Source organism: Leptonychotes weddellii, chromosome 15 (assembly GCF_054177405.1).
Source record: "Leptonychotes weddellii isolate Sample4059 chromosome 15, ASM5417740v2, whole genome shotgun sequence".
Lineage (NCBI taxonomy): Eukaryota > Metazoa > Chordata > Mammalia > Carnivora > Phocidae > Leptonychotes > Leptonychotes weddellii.
In genome coordinates, this window is record NC_138383.1 from 39594174 (window position 1) to 39606627 (window position 12454).

General features: G+C 37.8%; 1 protein-coding gene across 6 annotated transcripts in view; it reads right to left on the bottom strand.

Annotated features, from left to right (window-relative positions):
* Window positions 1-12454, bottom strand: part of SMG6 (SMG6 nonsense mediated mRNA decay factor) — a 209941-nt gene that overhangs the window by 51970 nt on the left and 145517 nt on the right. The gene's annotated exons all lie outside the window — the stretch shown is intronic.

The following is a 12454-nucleotide window of genomic DNA, read 5'->3' on the forward strand; positions in this document are numbered from 1 at the left end:
GAGGAGTGGTGAGAGAAGCGGGATACAGGAAGTCCTACTTTTATGCATGGGGAGGTGTGACAGAAACTGCAAGTTGTTTTCCATGATCTGTTCTCCTACTCTTCCTCTGTAACAGAACTCTTGATTTTTAGCTATGCATATGATGCCTAGAATAAAAGTATTTCCCAGTTTACCTTGCAGCTAGGTTTGGCCATGTGACTCAGTTCTGGCCAACAGAATTAGAAGTGTGTATGAACTCTCAGGTACTTAAAGGGAGAGGCATCTTTAAAATTTTTTTTTTTTAGAATTGCATTCCTTCTTTTTTAAGATTTTACTTATTAGAGAGAGAGAGAGAGAGCGCGCGAGTGTGAGCACAAGCAGGGAAAGTGGTAGGCAGAGGGAGAGGGAGAAGCAGGCTCTCCACTGAGCAGGGAACCCAATGTGGTGCTTGATCTCAGGACTCTAGAATCATGACCTGAGCCGACGGCAGACGCTTAACCGACTGAGCCACCTTGGCAGTCCTGCATGCCTTCTTTTAACTGTTTCTACTTCCCACAGGCTTGTATGCAGATGAAAAGGCATCATATTCCAATAGCCATCTTAGACTCTATGGGTCTTTGGAAATGAAAACGATGTACAGCAGAGCAACAAAACGGAAAGAGCCTTGGTCCATGACACCCATGAAGTGCCAAACCAGAAAACCTCTGAGCTTCTTTGACTTGAGAGAAAAATCTACTTCTATCTTATTTAAGTTACTGTTACTGTATTTTGGAATTTTCTGTTTCTTGCAGCTGAACGTAATCCTAACTAAAACGAGAGACTATTATATCCTGTTTAATTGTTCCTGGGAGAAGTAGAGAAAAATATTTTTTCAATTAAAGATAAAGAAGTGGAATTAAAGTGCAATGAATAAAGAGGTGGTGGTTGCACAACCCACTGTAAATGTTCTAAATGTCAGGGAATTATTCATTTAAATGGCTAATTTTATATGTTATATGAATTTCATCTCAATAATTTTTTAATGCAATGTTGTAAATATGATTTAGAAGAGACATACCTAAAGCAATGAGATTTAGAAAAAAGGGGGTGAGAGGAAGATAAGAAAAAAATCTATTAGGCAAAGATAAACACCAAAACAAAACAAAAAACCCAAAGTAGGATACGAGGCAAGAATGAACTGCAATGAAAATATAGAAACAAAATCCTTTAAAATACAAGGAGAAACTGACAAAAGCACAACTGTAGTAGTAGACTAATACCACTAATACGTATCACCATTCATTTTTTAACATATCAAGCGGGTAAAAATAATACAATTAGAATAGTGTAATTAATAATGATAATCCAATAGCTATATACTGAATTCTGTATGCTACAAAAATACATTCTTCTCAAAATCCATGAAAGTTCAAAGAAAAAAGAGTATTATGAATTGGGTCACAGAAATTTAAAAAAATATCCTGAAGTAGAAATAACAAAGTTTAAGAAATCCAACTTAAAAAAACCCACATAATTCTCCCAAAGAACTTCAGAATCAAAGAGAAAATCAAAATGATAATCAGAGCCTATTTAGGAAACGATCAGTAGAATAGTATACATCTAAATGGATTAAAATGTGGTCAAAGTACTAGTAATGGCATATTCAAAGCTATAAAACTTTTTTTTTTTTTAAAGATTTTATTTATTTACTTGACAGAGAGAGAGAGTAGCAGAGGGAGAGGGAGCGGCAGACTCCCCACTGAGCAGGGAGCCCAATGTGCGGCTCGATCCCAGGACCCTGGGATCATGACCTGAGCCGAAGGCAGACGCCCAACCGACGGAGCCACCCAGGCGCCCCCAAAGCTATAAAACTTTTAAGTAAATAATAAAAAACAGATAAACATAGAAGATTCAACAAAAGTAGAACAAATCACGTCTAAGACAAATAAAAGAAAATATAGAAATAAAAATTGCAAAATAACAAATATAAGAGCTAGTTTTTGAAAACTAAGAAATGCATATTGCTAACGAATTTAAGAAAAAAATCGGAGAGATAAATCAAATTAGCAATGGAAAGTGGATATAACAATACAGTCTTAATTTTTTGTTAGTAAAGAGATTAAAAAATGTGATGTTAGAGAAAAGGATGATTTTCTGGATAAGGTTAAGTTAACAAAATCAATACAAAAGTGATGGAAATGTTCCATAATCACAATTGTGGTGGTGTTTACACTAGTGTATTTTTGTCAAACTCATCCAATTGAACATTTAAAAATACTGAATTACTCATTCTACGTGTTTGTTGTATCTCGATAATTCTGCCTAAAAATTTGACACAAGAGCTAAAAAACCAGAAAAGGCTAATAAGCAAAGAACAGAAAAAGGAGGGAGGTGTCCAAGTTTTTCTTTCCAAAACTACTACAGGCTGAGTTCATCCATGTGTTTGGTCAATAATACTTATTAGTGGTGTGGGAAGAGGTCTATTCTCCAGGAACTTTTCTAAGCACTAGAGATTAATACAGTAAATAAAAATAAAGTTTCTACATTCTGGTGGGAGACAATAAATAAGCAAAGCAAAAGCAAAAGCAAAAACCTGTTGTCAGGTGATGGTAAGGGCTAAAAAATAAAGTCCAGTAGGGGACAGAGAGTGCCTGGGGTAGAGTATTCATTTCTATAGATCATGGGTAAAGAACTTTCTGATAAGGCTGACTCCTGAATAGAGATCTGAATGACACAAAAAGTAAACTATGCAGTGAATGCAGCAGAAGTGCAAAGGCCCAGAGCATGACTGTCTGGCATGACTCAAGAATGAGTAGGCTGGTTTGGCCAGTGAGGAGTAAGCAATGAGGAGAGTGGTAGGGATGAGGTCAGAAAGAAGTAGGCCCCAGACAGGGCTTGATACTTCTTTCAGAGTGAGAGGAACCTTCTGGAGGGGCTTGGAACAGTGGTGTTAAATAATCCAACTTACATCTTAAAAGATCACTCTGGTTGCTGTTTTGTGACTGGATGGAAGGGGCAAAGGTCAGAATAAGCCTACTGTAATAGACTAAGTAAGAGAAAGGAACATTTTAGACCAAGGTAGTGCTACTGTAAATGGATTCTGCATGGAGTTTTTTTTGAAGATTTATTTGAGAGAGAGAGAGAGAGACAGTATGAGCGGGAGGGGCAGAGGGAGAGGTAAAGAGGGAGAGGGAGAGAAAATCTCAAGCTGACTCCACACTGATCATGCGGGGCTAGATCCCATGACCCTGAGATCACGACCACCAGGCAGATGCTTAACGACTGAGCCACCCAGGCGCCCCTCTATATGCATTTTAAAGATAGAGTGAAAGGGGGCACCTGGGTGGCTCAGTCGTTAAGCGTCTGCCTTTAGCTCAGGTCGTGGTCCCAGGGTCCTGGAATTGAGTCCCGCGTTAGGCTCCCAGCTCGGAGGGGAGTCTACTTCTCCCTCTGCCCCTCCCCCCCACTCATGCTCTCTCTGTTTCTCTCTCAAAAATAAATAAATAAAAATCTTAAAAAAAAAAGATAGAATGATAGGACTGCTGAGAGTCTGAAGGCAGAATCTGAGAGAGTCAAGAATGATTCTCAAACGGGCACCTGGGTATGGAGCCTACTTAAAAAAAAAGTTCTCATCACAAGAAAAAAAAATATGTGACTACATGTAGTGATGGATGCCAACTGGACATTATGGTGACCACTTTGCATATATTACTGAATAATCACGTTACACACCTGAAACTATTATGTTATTTGTTAACTGTATCTCAATAAAAAAAGTACCATGAGGATTTGGCGGAAGGGGAGTTAATGGGACTTAAAATATTCTGAAGTCTGTATAAAGTGTTATGTAGGTGGGAAAAGCCAAAGGAATATTGCACCATATATAAAAAGGGGTGTGTGTAAATTCACATCACTAGTATTAAAACATATCACAAAAGCTACAGTAACTCAAACAGTAAAGTTGTGTTTCAAGGATATACAAACATAAAACAGCCGAGAACAAATGCTAGTGTGCATGTTTACCTATCTACACATACAGATTCTAGTACAGCATATATATATAGCTAGTATATGATGAAGCTTAACTTTTATTTATTTATTTATTTTTTAAAGATTTTATTTTTATTTATTTGAGAGAGAGAATGAGATAGAGAGAGAGAGCATGAGAGGGGGAGGGTCAGAGGGAGAAGCAGACTCCCTGCTGAGCAGGGAGCCCGATGCGGGACTCGATCCCGGGACTCCAGGATCATGACCTGAGCCGAAGGCAGCCGCTTAACCGACTGAGCCACCCAGGCGCCCCGAAGCTTAACTTTTAAATAAGGATAGAATAAATGATCTGATAAATGATGCTAAGACCATTTGTAAACTACTTTGAAAAATTAAGTTAGATCTCTACCTCACATCATTCAGCACAATAAATTCCAGATAAAAGTTTAAATAATAATAATTTTTCAAAAGGTAAAATAATACAGAACATATGATTAGTCATCTAATGGGAGGTTAGGAAGACTTCTGTAAGCATAAAAACAAATTTCATAAAGGGAAAATGGAAAGATTTGACTACAAAAAATTGTAAATCATTTGCATGAGAAATTTCCAATGGAAATTGGATAAAGGAAGATAAGTGACAAGCTGTATAAAAATATTTTCAATATAAATGATTGAAAAAAAGTTACAACCCTTGCTAGAAAGGCCTTAAAAAAAAAAGTACGTGAAAAATATTCCAATAAATAATGGGCAAAGAATATGACAAGGTAACTCCCTAACAAAGATATATAAATGTCAATGTTCAAAAGTACCTGAGGATTCCTCTTTTAAACATTTTCAAAATCAGTTTATTAGTTACAGTGGTAATTCTCATTATGTCAAAGACCCATTTACCGGGCACCTGGGTGGCTCAGTTGGTTAAGCGTCTGCCTTTGGCTCCAGTCATAAATTCTGGAGTCCCAGGTTCGAGTCTCGCGTCAGGCTCCCTGCTCAGTGGGGAGTCTGCTTCTCCCTCTGCCCTTCACCGCATTCTCTCTCTCTCTTTCAAATAAATAAAATCTTTAAAAAAAAAAGACCCACTTTATTTTTGACCCAATAAAAGAATAACTCAACTTGTTCATTTTATTTATTGTTCACTGGAAAATATATTTACTATTCTTGACTCCAAGTGTTGTTCTGGTTATTAAAAAAAAAAAAAAAAACTAGACTTAAAGTCTAAAACTTTGTCATCCTTAAGGATATTCAAAAGAATGTGTCATGGGGTCCAGAAAGCAGAGGTCCCAAACAAAACCCTAAGTGATAGAAATAACACTAACATACATGTATACAAATTTCTGTTAGCCAGTACAGGAATTCTGCTTCCAATATGGCCAAGTAAGTTCCTACTGGATCACATTTCCTGCAGACAACAATGATAAACTCGGGGCAAAAAAAAATTTTTTTTAAATTTATTTATTTGACATACAGATAGACAGCACAAGTAGGCAGAGCGGCAGGCAGAGGGAAAGGGAGAAACAGGCTCTCCGCTGAGCAGGGAGCCCGATGCGGGGCTCGATCCCAGGACCCCGGGATCATGACCCGAGCTGAAGGCAGCCGCTTAACCGACTGAGCCACCCAGGCGCCCCCTCAGGGCAAAATTATAAAAAGGCCCTAGAGAGGTGAACAAAAACAGGCAAGATTCAAAAGGGGTACCAATACTCAGAAGAAGGAGCTGGCATAGTTAACTTTACCTCCTCCTCCCAACTTACAGGTTTACGGAAGGTATCCCAAACAGGACTGCTCAAACTCTGTGGGAAAATCTAGTCTTTAATAGCGTAAAGAAATAGAGGGCAAGGGGCGCCTGAATGGCTCAGTGGTTAAGCGTCTGCCTTCAGCTCAGGTCATGATCCCAGGGTCCTGGGATCGAGCCCCATATTGGGCTCCCTCTCCCACTCCCCCTGCTTGTGTTCCCTCTCTCGCTGTGTCTCCCTCTGTCAAATAAATAAATAAAATCTTTTAAAAAAAATAGTAATAAAATGTAGAACACTCAACTAAATTTGAATTTCAAATAACAATTATTTAAAAAAAAAGAAAGAAAGAAATAGAGGGCAAAGTTTGGGACAATCATAGCTGCTAGAAAGTGAGGAAATCATATAAAGGAGGGAGTCAGAGAGGAGGTCCCATATTCTGTATACACATAACGCTTAAATTTCTGGCTGACTTTTGAATGGTGCACAGATTAAATGTAATATAAACGAATTAATGTAAGTCAAGAAACCAGACAAATGGAATGGATGTGTGACTTGCAGTTTGAGTCCAACCAACTGAACTGCCAGCTAAAATAAAGCATCAACCTTCTCTGGAAGAATAAAACAGAATCCACATGACATTTACAGTTCCAGGATAAAATCTAAAATTACTCAATATATAAAGAAATAGGAAAATGTGACCTATTCTCAAGAGAAAATATAGTAAATGGACACCAACTTCAAAATGACACAAATGTTAGAATTAATAGCAAGACTGGCAAAGAAGTTATCATAATTATGTTCAATGAAATAAAGGAAAATGACTGAAATAAGAGAAAAGATAGGAAATCTCTGCAGAGAAACAGAAACTATGAAAAAGAACCAAATGGAAATTCTAGAAATGAAAAAAAAACACCAATATATGAAATAAGAAAGTCACTGGATGGACTTAAAGAAAATGGAGATGAGAAAGACATGAGTAAATTTAGTCAGAACAATGGAAATAAGCCAATCTGAAGAACAGAGAGAAAAAAAAAATTAATTAAGCCTTTGAGATCTGGGAGACAATAGCTAAAGGCCTAACATATGTGTAACTGAATCCCAGAAGCAAAAGAGAGAGCTTGGATCAGAAAAGAAAATATTATTATTCAGTTATAATGTCTACGTTCCCCCAATTTGGTAAAAGACAATTTATATTCAAGAATATAGCAAACCGCAAGCAGGATAAATACAAAGAAAATTATTCTTAGACATTAAATAGTCAAACTACTGAAAATGTTGAAAGCAGCCAGAGATAAATGACACACTGGATACAATGAACAACAATCTGAATGATGGCTGCTGTCTTACCAGAAACTATATATGTCATAAGACAATGGATGGACATATCTGAAGTATTGAAAAATTTCTTTTTTGGTTTTTCTGGTTTTTTTTAAAGATTTTATTTATTTATTTGAGAGAGAGAGAGCATGAGCAGGGGGAGGGGCAGAGGGACAAGTAGACTCCCTGCTGTGCAGGGAGCCCAACGTAGGGCTCTATCCTAGAACCCTGAGATCATGACCTGATTGGAAGTCAGAGGTTCAACTGACTGAGCCACCCAGGTGCCCCAGGTACTGAAAAATTTCTACATCCAGACATCTTTAAAGAAATAAGTGAAATTGGGGTGCCTGAGTAGCTCAGCCAGTTAAGCGTCTGTCTTCAGCTCAGGTCATAATCCCAGGGTCCTGGGATCAAGCCCTGCATCAGGCTCCCTGCTTAGTGGGGAGCCTGCTTCTCCCTCTCCCACTCCTTCTGCTTGTGTTCCCTCTCTCGCTATATCTCTGTCAAATAAATAAATAAAATAGAATAAAAAAGTTTTCTAATATTAAATTAGTGGGAATAAAGTTTGCATGTCTTTGAAGCAAAAACAACAAAACAACCCCATAACATTGTCATGTGGGGTTTATAATGTATAATATGTTACATAGGTATGTATGTTATGGTATATACTATATAGCAACCATAATAATAAAATACAGAGCTACTCGTAACTGGACTGTATGGTTACAAGGTTTTTATGTGTTAGGAGAACTAGTACAATACTAACTCTAATTAGACTGAAAAGTTAAGGATGTCTGCTATAATCTACAGAGCCAAAACTAAAAAAATTATAAACAGAACTAAAAGCCAATGAGTAAGTTAAAACGGAATTCCTTTTTTTTATTTTTTATTTTTTTGTTTGTTTTTTTTAATTCTTATGTTAATCCCCATACATTACATCATTAGTTTTAGATGAAGTGTTCCATGATTCATTGTTTGTGTCCTTTTTTTTAAAGATTTTATTTTTTTGAGAGAGCAAGTGAGCACACAAGCAGGGGGAGGGGCAGATGGAGAAGTGGACTCCCTGCTGAGGAAGGAGCCCGATGCGGGACTCAATCCAGGACTCTGGGATCATGACCTGAGCTGAAGGCAGATGCTTAACCAACTGAGCCACCCAGGTGCCCCTAAAATGGAATTCAGGAAGAAGAAATCAGGAAAGGAAGTACAAAAGGTACAACAAGGAAGAACAAAAATTAGGAGGGACAAACAAAACAAATAACAAAACTATAAGTCTAAACTCAACCACAAGAATAATTACATCAAATGTTAATAAACTAAATTACCTCAATTAAAAAGAAGAAATTGTCAGTATGGATTAAAAAGTAAGACCCAATTATATGCTGTCAATAAAAGACACATTTTATATATAAAGACACAGACTGGTTAAAAGCACATAGATGGGAAAACATATACCATGCAAATAATAAACATAAGAAGGCTGGAGGGGCTATATTAATACCAGAAAAAATAGATTTCAAAGCAAAGTATTACCAGAGATAAAAGAAGGACATTTCACAATGAATTCATCAGGGAGATAAAACTATCATAATTGTGTATGTGCCTAGTAAGAGAGCACCAAAATAAAGGAAGCAAAAATTAACAGAATTAAAGAAAAAAAAATCCACAATCATACTTGGAGATGCTAACACTCCTCTTTCAAAAACTCATAGAGAACCTAGATAAAATAGTAAAGACAGAGAGGATCCAGGGGCGCCTGGGTGGCTCAATCAGTTAGGTGTCTGCCTTTGGCTCAGGTCATGATCTCGGGGTCCTGGGATCACGTCCCGTGTTGGGCTCCCCGCTCAGCGGGGAGTCTGTTTCTCCCTCTACCCCTCTCCCCTGCTTGGGCACCTGTGCTTGCTCTCTCTCTTGCTCTCAAATAAATGAAATCTAAAAAAAAAATGACACAGTGGATCTGAATACATCAACCACCTTGATCTAATTGATATTTATAAATCACTACACCTTGTAACCACCGAATACATTCTTTTCATATACATACAGTATGTTCTTCAAGAGAGAAATGTACTGCTCCATAAACCAAGTCTCAATAGATTTGTAAGGACTGAATAATGCTCTCTGATCACAATGGAATTAAATTAGGAATTGATAACAATGAGATATCCAGGAAACCTCCAAGTATCTGGAAATGAAATAACACACTTCTAAATCACCTATACATCACTACAGATCCTAGAGATATCAAAATAACAGCAAGGAATTATGAACCATTTTATACCAACAAGTTTGAAACTTAGATGAAATGGACAAATTCTTTGAAACCTACAACTTATCCAAACTGATACAAGATAAAACAGAAAATATGAGTAATTACATACATTAAATAAATGAAACTCATTATCAAAAAGCTTCCCACAGGAACTCTAGGCCAAGGAGGTTTTACCAGTAAATTCTATCAAACATTTAAGGAAGAATTAACACCAATATTACATAAACTCTTCCAGAAAATGGAGGAGCAGGAAGTTACACTTCTAAGTCATTTAATGAGGTCAATATAACTCTAATGCCAAAACCTGACAAGATAGGACAACAGCAAAATTATAAATATCTCTCATGAACACTAACACAAAGATCCTTACCAAAATACTGGCAAATCCAATATAGAGAACAAGGTTTATTCAAGTAAGGCAAGGTTGTTTAAACATTTAAAAATCCATCAGTGGGATGCCTGGGTACCTCAGTTGGTTAAGTGTCTGCCTTCGGCTTGGGTCATGATCCCAGGGTCCTGGGATCGAGTCCCATATCAGGGTCCTTGCTCAGTGGGGAGCCTACATCTCTCTCTGCCTGATGCTCCCCTTCTGACAAATAAATAAATAAAATCATTAAAAAAAAAAGATGACTTCTATTAAAAAAATTTTAAAAAATCCATCAGTGACTCTTAAAACTTAATAATGGGAAAACAATCAACCCAATGAAATGGGCAAAAGATCTGAAAAAACACCTCACTGAACTAGATACACAGATGGCAAACAAGCACATGAAAAGGTACTCAATATCATAAGCCATTAGGGAACTGCAAATTGAAACAAACACAAGATACTACTACATGGCTATCAGAATGGCTAAAATCCAAAACTTAGCACCAAATGCTAGTAAGGATGTGGAGCAACAGGAACTTTCATTCATTGATGGTAGGATGCAAAATGGTATAGCTACTCTGGAGGCAGTCTGGCAGTTTCTTCAAAGCTAAACATGGTTTTGCCATATGATCTAGCAATTTCTAGATTTGGGTAAAATTAGGTATTTACCCAAAGGAGCTGAAAACATATTCACACAAAATTCTGCACCTAAAAAGAGCAGCTTTATTCATAATTTGGAGTGGCTTTATTTATAATTTCCAAAACCTGGTTGCAATCAAGATGTCCTTCAATAGGTGAATGGATAAACAAACTGTGGTACATCCATACAATGGAATATTATTCAGGAATAAAAAGAAATGAGCTGGGGTGCCTGGGTGGCTCAAATGGTTAAGCAACTGCCTTTGGCTCAGGTCATGATCTCCAGGTCCTGAAATCAAGCCCCACATTGGGCTCCCCACTCAGTGGGGAGTCTGCTTCTCCCTCTGCCTCTCCCCTCTGCTTGTGCTCTCTCTCTCTGTCTCTCAAATAAATAAATAAAATCTTTAAAAAAAAATAAAAAAGAAATGAGCTATCAAGCCACAAAAATAACCTTAAATGCATATTGCTCAGTGAAAGAAGCCAATCTGAAGAGACTACACACTATACGATTCCAACTATATGGCATTCTCAAAAAGGCAAAATTACAGAGACAGTAGTAAGATCAGTGGTTACCAGGGGCTATAGATGATGGAGGGATGAACAGGTGGAGCACAGGATATTTAGGGCAGTGAAACTATTCTGTATTGATACTGTAATGGCGGATACATGTCATTATACATTTGTCAAAATCCAGAGAACTGAAAAAACACAAAGAATGAATGCTGATGTAAACTATGGACTTCAGTTAATAATAATGTACAATATCCACTCATCAATCATAACAGATGTGCCACACTAATGCAAAATGTTAATAATAAGAGAAACGAGGGGAGGTGGAGGTGGAGGTGGCAGGAGAGAGAGTGTATGAGACTTGGGTATTTTCACTCTCTTAAAGTAAAAGCCATAAAAGAAAGACATGATAAACTAGACTTTATTAAAATGAAAAATTTCTTTTCACTAAGACAATGTTAAGAAAATAAATAGACAAGCCATGGACTGGGTGAAAACGTTCACAATACCTATATCTGACAAAGTACTTGTATCCAGAATACATAAAGATATCTTATAACTCAGTAACATTAAACAACTCAATTAAAGAAAATGGGCGAAATATATGAAAAGACCCTTCACAGAGATATACAAATGGCCAGTAAGGGGATGAAAAAACAGGCAACTTCTATATTAGTCATCAGGGAAATGCAAATTAAAGCCAAAACAATATATTGTCGACTCCTGAGCCCCTGCAACTACCATGAGGATGCAGAGCAACAGGAACTCTTACACATTGTTGGAGTGTAATATGGTGCAATCACCTTTGGAAAAAGGTCTAGGAGTCTCCAATCAAGAAACCCCATACATCTACCCTATGACTCAGCAACTCCAATCCCAGGCATTTACCCAAGAGAAAACACATGTCCACAAAAAGATCTGTATAGAACTATTCATAGCAACTTCATTCATAATAGCCCCAAAGTGGAAATAGGCTAGATGTCCATCAATCCATCAGAGAATGGCTCACCTGTCTCATATTCATAAAATGTAACACTACTCAGCAAAAGAAACAAATAAAACTACTGATAAATGTAAAAACATGGAAGAATCTCAAAAACTGTATATTAAATCAAAGAGGCCTTTCTTTTTTTTTTTTTTAAAGATTTTATTTATTTATTTGACAGACAGAGAGCACAAGTAGGCAGAGAGGCAGGCAGAGGGAGAGGGAGAAGCAGACTCCCCGCCGAGCAGGGAGCCCGACGCGGGGCTCGATCCCGGGACTCCAGGATGACGACCCGAGCCGAAGGCAGCCGCTTAACCGACTGAGCCACCCAGGCGCCCCTCAAAGAGGCCTTTCTAAAAAGAGTATATGCCATATGATTCCATTTACATGGAGTTCTAAAAAAGGCAAATCTAAGCTATGGTGGAAAACATTAGAATAGAGGCTGCCTCTGGGGATTTAGGTGGATATAAGGGATCAGAATAAGAAGATACGGGGCGCCTGGGTGGCTCAGTTGGTTAAGCGACTGCCTTCGGCTCAGGTCATGATCCTGGAGTCCCGGGATCGAGTCCCGCATCGGGCTCCCTGCTCGGCGGGGAGTCTGCTTCTCCCTCTGACCCTCCTCCCTCTCATGCTCTCTGTCTCTCACTCTCTCTCTCTCAAATAAATAAATAAAATCTTTAAAAAAAAAA